This window comes from Contarinia nasturtii, unplaced genomic scaffold (genome assembly GCF_009176525.2).
Source record: "Contarinia nasturtii isolate CC-2019 unplaced genomic scaffold, AAFC_CNas_1.1 Cnas_scaffold_220, whole genome shotgun sequence".
Lineage (NCBI taxonomy): Eukaryota > Metazoa > Arthropoda > Insecta > Diptera > Cecidomyiidae > Contarinia > Contarinia nasturtii.
This window is the reverse complement of record NW_022197577.1, coordinates 1,388,384-1,396,180: the sequence shown is the minus strand read 5'-3', so window position 1 is coordinate 1,396,180 and position 7,797 is coordinate 1,388,384.

The following is a 7,797-nucleotide window of genomic DNA, read 5'->3' as shown; positions in this document are numbered from 1 at the left end:
AACTATCGCAAAATTGCGTTATGAAAATAATGTGTTTACGGTTTTGACAGATTATTAATGTCGACGTATACGTAACCACAGCTGTCATAATATATACGTAACTTCGTATTTTCACATTGTGGAGAATTTTTTCTGTTTCATTAATAATGAATCATTATTTTCTGTAATAAATAGAAATTTATTTATTTATAATTCTAATAGAATGAATTTGAAAAAATAAATAGAATCATTTATATGAAATAAAAATAATTCTAATTTGAAATAATACGATTTTGTTAGGTTCCCATAGAATGGTGTGAGTATTTATAATTTAGTTGTATTATTTTATATGCTTTATGTGTGTGTACAATGATTTTTAATTGATTTAATTTCAATTTGATTTACTTGAATGATTTTTAATACAATTTTTGTGTTGAAACTATAACATTCAAATACATTCCAAATTATTGAAATAAATTTGATTTTTGCATCTAATTCACACTAAAATCAGATGGCGCTCATTAGCGAGGTTCGCAAAAAAAAGTCTCCAATCTCATATACGTCAACCCCCCTTGGACACTCTCGAGCAATTCAACTTAATCAAAACAGGCTATAACATAATTTTTATCTCTTTTTCACTCTCCGTGATTCGTGAGTGTCTTTTTTTCTCATATTTTTTTTGGTTTCATGCATTCGCTGATGCTGTTGTCATTTTGCGTTGACGTTTGTATCGCATAAAATTTATTATTGAATTTAGCAGACGAATCGGAAGACTTGTGCAATTTTCAAATTTGCATTTGTCGTTGTGGTGACTGCTCCCGTGCGCACATATATCGAACAAGAAGAAGCGAGTGTATATACAAAATTCTCGAGTCCGGGCTGCATTTGGTGCGCAGAACGAGCCAACAAATGTGATGTGTTTGCGCATGCAATTTGCACGCATGCTCAAGGCTTAAATTTGTGCATGTACGAAACAAAAATTTAGTGTGAGTGTGTCTATGTATGATTTGCAGAGGATGTTTATATTATGAATATGAACTTTTTTTTCTTGAATTGGTTATAAGAACATAAGCGTTCGTTTCCTTTTCGGCTTCCATACATTATAGTTTATGTTTTTCACAGATTCAAAACAAGAACTTTAACAAGTTGCTTTGCAAAAATTGTATGGCATAAACAATAATCGCGTTACGCTAAAATAAATTTGTGAAATAAAAAAAAAAGAATCATGACATTCTTTCAACCAAAAATCCCTGATTCGTGTCGTGGCCATGTGCTACAAGCATAATAAAAAAGTAGAAGCAGCAACGAAAATTGATTTTTGCTCATTTTGTTATGTTATTTACATTTTTTCCATCCGTTTCTACTCCCGGGACTTCTTAATGCGAATCGAATGTGGAACGATTTAAAGGGCCTTCTCAAGTACAGTTTTTCATTACTTCGATATATGTAATCCAAAATTCCATTACCGTCTTCCGTACTTGGGTCGTTTCGTATGCACTGAATTGTGCCTAATATAGCCATTAATAGTGATCATTTACGATATGTTAATGTGTCGTCTTCTATTAGAAAATGAGCATTGATTGTTTTTCATTCGTTTGCTAGCAAAATTCAGAACAAAAAGAATTTGTATATGCATCGCGAGTATTTCGCGGTTCAGGAAGCAATCTAATGACTTGCGCGTTTCGCTTGACAAGAAACCGTTCGTCATAGAAAAAGTTCTCACACACATAATCAACCTTCCTCGCTTTATTTTATTTATTCAATGAATGCATATCGAGATTCACAAACGACAGATTTTCTTATTGGATAGATTCCAAGCCCTCTTTTTGTTTATATGACTTTTATTTCCACATTTAGTTCACATCGACGACGACGACAGCGATGCACAGAAGAATGAAGAATAACAATGCACATCGACAGAAAGTGCGTTCATTGGCAACTTGGAGCCGCGAGAGAGAGAATGTACTCTATTTACGCAAAACATATCCATCGTAGTCGAACTAAGTGGAATGGCTTTATCGAAAGTTTCACATGCACTAAAACTAATAAGAATACTCAACCAAGAAAAGAAAAAAACAATACACACAAGCAATCATAATAATAATAATGAAGAAAAACAACAACAAGTAGTAAAAAGAAGCGCAAGAAGATTACAAATCTTCGGTTTATTTCCGCTTAGTGGTCGGTCAAAGTATCCGGTCGAATTCATCGTTGCGTATCATCAAAAGGAACAAGAAAACACACACATTGTCGACGAATGGGCACGTTTTGTGTGTGTACTTTTTGGGGGCCTTATTTTTGCTAGCTCAACTATTTTGTGTGCGCTGTGCACTCTAGCATTTTTCGTTTATTAAATGATTAAATTCTGTCATTTGCGATTAAATGTGTCTCACATTTCCGACGAAGACGCGTATGTTCGACTCTTGAGAATTTTTTGTTGTTGTTCGTTTCATCTGAAAATGACTTTTGCCCCACTTCGCTCACTGCTTCGCCATACTACCGTGAATTGTTCTCTTCCTTTACCACACATACACATTGTTTTCGAATCAGTGGTCTTAAATGGTGCACAAACTATTTGACTATTGTTATTTTTTTCTTCGTACGTTCTGCTTCTTCGTTGTTATTTCTTCATTCTCGCGAGGCGGATCTGCGCATCTTTTGTCATGACTTTAACATGTAGTCGCTTCCTCTAATTGCGTGCAATTTTCAAAAGATGTGACGAAAAAAAATCACGCTCGTTGATTTTTTATTTAATTCAACACTGAGAGACAGAGAGAGAGAGAGAGAGAGACGCAAAAATCGCTCACGAATTTTATTAATATGTCATTGAAGACATTCGAGACTTGAAGAAGTCAACTTTCAATTGAGACGGAAAGGTGTCAATGATGACCATCGTTTTGGCACCGATACCAAAGTCTATCGTAATGAAACAGAGCGAAAGGTAGATGCAATTTACAAATCGACCTATCGCTTTATGAGTGCACCGTTGTTGTTGTTGTTGTTTTTCGTTATTGGTGTGGCCCGAAAACAATGTGAAGACAAAGTAGATGAAAACAATACCATTTTGCTACGTCGAAGTGTTGTTATTGTTTTTGTTATGCATACGTGAATGTGAAAAAATCACTGAATCATTACATTTCAGCCGTACGTATATTTCGTGTCTTTTCCGGAATGTGTTTTCTTGCCGAACCGACACAATTACAATTTGCCTACAAATTTATCGGCTGTGGTTCGGTTTTGGTTGGCCAATGTGTTTTGATACATTTTTTTTCAATTGAATTTCTATCACAATATCACGGAATTCAAACCGATCGATAAACGTCGGGTACAATTTGTTTATTTGTTGTATATATCATTGATTTTTGGTTTGAAAAATATCAAAACCGAAACGGATTTCACAATCAGAGAAACGCATGAGGGAGGATTGTGGACAGAGTACTGACTTTTGGGAGTTTGTACTGTTTTTAGAGTATATCTGAAGTCGTATTCATCGAACTGGTCGAAATGAATCGAGTTCTTATGGGAACCGCGAAGGTGCGGATACTTTTCTTGTGATTGTTTACACAAAGAGCTCTTCCTTCTCTACTTCTTCACTACGTAATTAATTTATAATATTCAGGTGCGGCTCCTTAAAAATTATTCGTATTAGGTGCGGACACTCACTAGTGCCCGCTCTTCCGCGGTGCCAGTAGCAGCTCTGATCAAAATCGATCGAAACTACAAACGAGTAAGAGTTGATACTTGGCTGGGACGTTGTATCCCCCATCACCTCCCTCGCACCACCAGAAATTTGCGACCTCGTGAACATCAGAGTTTTGATTTAACATTGGATGCATCGGAATTGCTCGAGTGAATCGTTCGTTCTTCCTCTTTTTCTTGTGATTTAAAAACTCATTTCCCCTTGACGCTTCTCTTTTTTATTATTCGTTCTAGATGTTTGGCAAGCCATTTCTTGTCTACAACTTTTTGTTGTTGTTTTTTCGTTATACTTCTCCACAGTTGAGCTGCTATCTCGTCAACGTAATTTGCGTATACAATAGACATCATTGCGATCATCGTTTTTATTTACTTTAATATGTGTCTTTCTTGTTTATTTTCTTACGTTTGCTAGTTTGTATAACAAAAGTAGAAATCTCATTTGAAAAACCAATGTGCGATGTGATTGTAATCAAGCCGGAAATCTAATTATTTGATTATTACAAATCTAATGGAATATTTTTGTGTTGTGATTGCTCTGTGCATGCTAATCTTTGCAGAGGCTATTTTGATTGACTCATATAAATAACACACACAAACAAGAGACAGAGAGAAAGGAAGCGGTTTGTTCCATAAAAACCAGTTGATAACGAAATCTATTCAAGCGATCACACACGAACACTGCTGATCGCCATTGATTGCGTAAACAAAAAATATAAATAAACAAATATAATAATAACATGCCTTATTCTATTCAAACAAATATATTTGTTTCTTCCGTTTTCTTCTTGTTTTTTGCTCTATTTTTAGTGCTTTTTTTAGAGAGCACTTTTGACCGCACACTTCAATCGCTTTTGATTACGCACGTTAGATTGGCTATTTTCGGAATTACTTGTTTAATATTCAAGCAGTGATAACAACAACAACAGCAATCGACCAGCCAACACGCATCGAATATTTGATCAATCGAAAATTATAACACGGACATAAAATAGACAAAATTGAGGAAGAGAGAATCAATCGATGAAGTCTCGTGTTTCGATACGTTGTGCTTGCTGAAGGTCAAGAAATTTAAATAGATTTTTTACTTCTTTTTTCCGTTGTTCCGATTGTGTATGATGTTAAAGTGGTTTGTGTACGCCAAACATGCGTTCACGGCATATGCCATTTATAAACATATCATTTCAAAAACTTATTCACATTGATGATGAGAAAAAACTCATGAATTTGTTAGACACAAATATGTAATTATTATGCATGAATATATCAATCGAAATTCAAAATGTTTGCTTATTCAATACACCGAAACCTGTGCCAAAATATACACCGTCGTTTTTTTCTAGATAAATATAAATCAAACCGGCGTCATAACTTTTGTTTCTGTAACGATCAAATGGCATAATTTTATCGATCGTAAAGATATATCATTTTACCGTAAAGCGTACGCATGTGCTCACATGTTTTGATTTAAGCTTTGATCAACGGATTTACGATCAGCGAGAGAGAAAAAAACTAATTTGCATAAATCGGTGACGTTTGGTTTTCTTCCCATCCGATGATAATTTGTTCGACATAATTTTTTTATGATGGTTGTTTATCGTTCATTAAGGTTTTTTTTGGTTCGTAATAAGTCGGAACTCGTACACACTTTTTATGGTTTGATTTTTTGGCTTCCTCATTCGGACACGGTATTATAAGAAATTTTATTAATATCAGCAGTAACATACCGCAATTCGATGATGACTTCACCAATTTTAAATATACATACGCTGATGTACTCGTATACTTTGTTACACCTATATTTATTTAATGCCGTCTTTAGTTAATGGACACAACAAAAAAGATCGCATATTGATTCCCAACGTCAATTTAATGAAGTAATTTACAATTTTTCTTATTCAACAGATACGATGAGAGAGAGAGAGAGTGCGAAAGTGAGACTATTCTATCGATAACTATGCTATGATCGTGTGATATGTCTGCGATCAAGTTACATAATAACCTGCCAATCGCCAAATGAGTCACTTTTTTTAAAAACTTGCATTTCATATTTTTTTACATAATATTCTGTGCGTAGAATTTATGCAATGATCTTCAATATCCCTATATTCAATTACACCTTTTTTGCTGCGTGTAATCTGAAAAAAATCAAGATATTTTTCTTGATTAAATTACTTTTAATGAATTTACGGTATCGATATAAAGGTTGAGGTTGGAAAAAAAATGAAAATCTTAACATAATCGCATTTCAGCTAACAGAAGAAAAAAACACACCGACAAAAACTGTCACTTACGAAACTGAAAAGAAATTTACTTAATAAACAAAGACACGAAAAAAAGAGTAACACATGAGACCACCTTTTATGAACTTTAAAGGTTTCACATCAACAACAAGTCCCGGTTTTTGTTTCGCTCTCCTTTTCGATAAATTGAAAACAGAAAAAACCAGCAAATCATTTTACTTTCAGATATCTTCCTCGGTCATATCTATATCTCTCTATGCGCCCCCAGCGAATATGACTCAGGATTTCCAACAGTATTTCCAAAGACACTGAGATATATTATTTCTGAAAATGAGCGCAAGGAACAAAAAAAAAAGATTATATATATACGGAGATGGTTGAACAGAAAAAAATTAAGTCGACCGAAAAAAGTGAAATGAGTATACGCACATGTGCAACGCGATCGTTCGAGATACAATGACGGCCATGCAATGTTTATATATACATTGAGTGAAAAAAGGGAAAAAATGCCATAAAATTTGTATGTTTGTTAGTGCAAAGATCAGAATATCGTTTTTTTTTGTTCGATGCATTTTATTACGTGATCTTTTAGTGCATGTGCACGCAATATGAGTGATCATCATCGTTGGTTGACTGTTTTGTTTGCGCGATGACGACGACGATGGCGGCGACGACCTTTTCATGCATTTTTTAAGCCGTTCTCTATATGTGTGTTTTTTATTGCGTATATACTTTATCTTTTCCGTTTCAGACACAGCTCAAATTTCTCTCGCTTCATCATCATCATCAGCGCTCATAATGCGCTCTGTTTGTTTAGAGCGGATTTAATAAAATTGTCCTCTCTTTGTAATAATACTCCCTGCATCGCATAAAACATGTGTGTTTTGTTGTAAAATAATAATAATAAAAGGAGATTTACAAACAAACACACGCACCGCGTGTGAGTAATGTATAAAAAAAAAAGATAAATAAAAAAAAATGGCGCAATTCTGTTTTAATTTCTACCTGCTTGGATTTAGAATTGAGTTTGCATTACAAATCGCTTTTTTAGGATCCTCTACCATGATCTAAATAAGACTTTACCATCATCGAAATGAGATTTCATCGCCGTCTTTGTTGCCGCCGGATTAATATTGGATTTAGATTTTGAGTCGTCACCGTTTCATTTTCATTCCGCAACATTTTTTTCGGTAATATTAATTTTGGTTCCCTTTGGTTCGGCACTTCGGAACGGAGAAAAAGAAAAGTCATTAACGGTATCAAAGGGATCGATATCAAAGGGATTAAAATCAAGATGTTTGGTTGAAACACATTAAACAAGTATTGATTTACAATCGATATGCATTGAAATGATCTACGCTAGATCAGTTTACTTTTTGCACATTTGCTCCATTTCTCTTTAGAAACAGTGAAAAAATGCATTGAAAGTTTTCGAACGAGAAAAAAAGAGCCTCATTAAACAAGAATTTGTCACTAATCATTTTTCTTGCGCGCACAGACCAACGGTTAAAAAAGTGACACAAATTTTCCGAATGCCGCACAATTTCTGTACTGAAAAGGAAATGTCTGAAAACGCTTCGGTGAAAAATGATGGTTCCCAAAGTCAAGTAAAATATTCATATATGAAGTGCAACGACATAAAAATTAAAATTGATTATTATTCGAAGAAAATAACGGTCACATTTTTTTCTTCCTTTTTTATCCTCTTCACAATCGTTTTTAGTGTACATCGACACTTGAAACGATCACCAAAAGAGAACCGAGAAAAAAAAACACAGGCGGAATGCATAAAACCAACGAACATATCCTTTTTCAAACGAACAAAAAGCGCTCGGATCTTCTTTATTCGACAATCCTCTACAAGAACCAAAAGAATGCA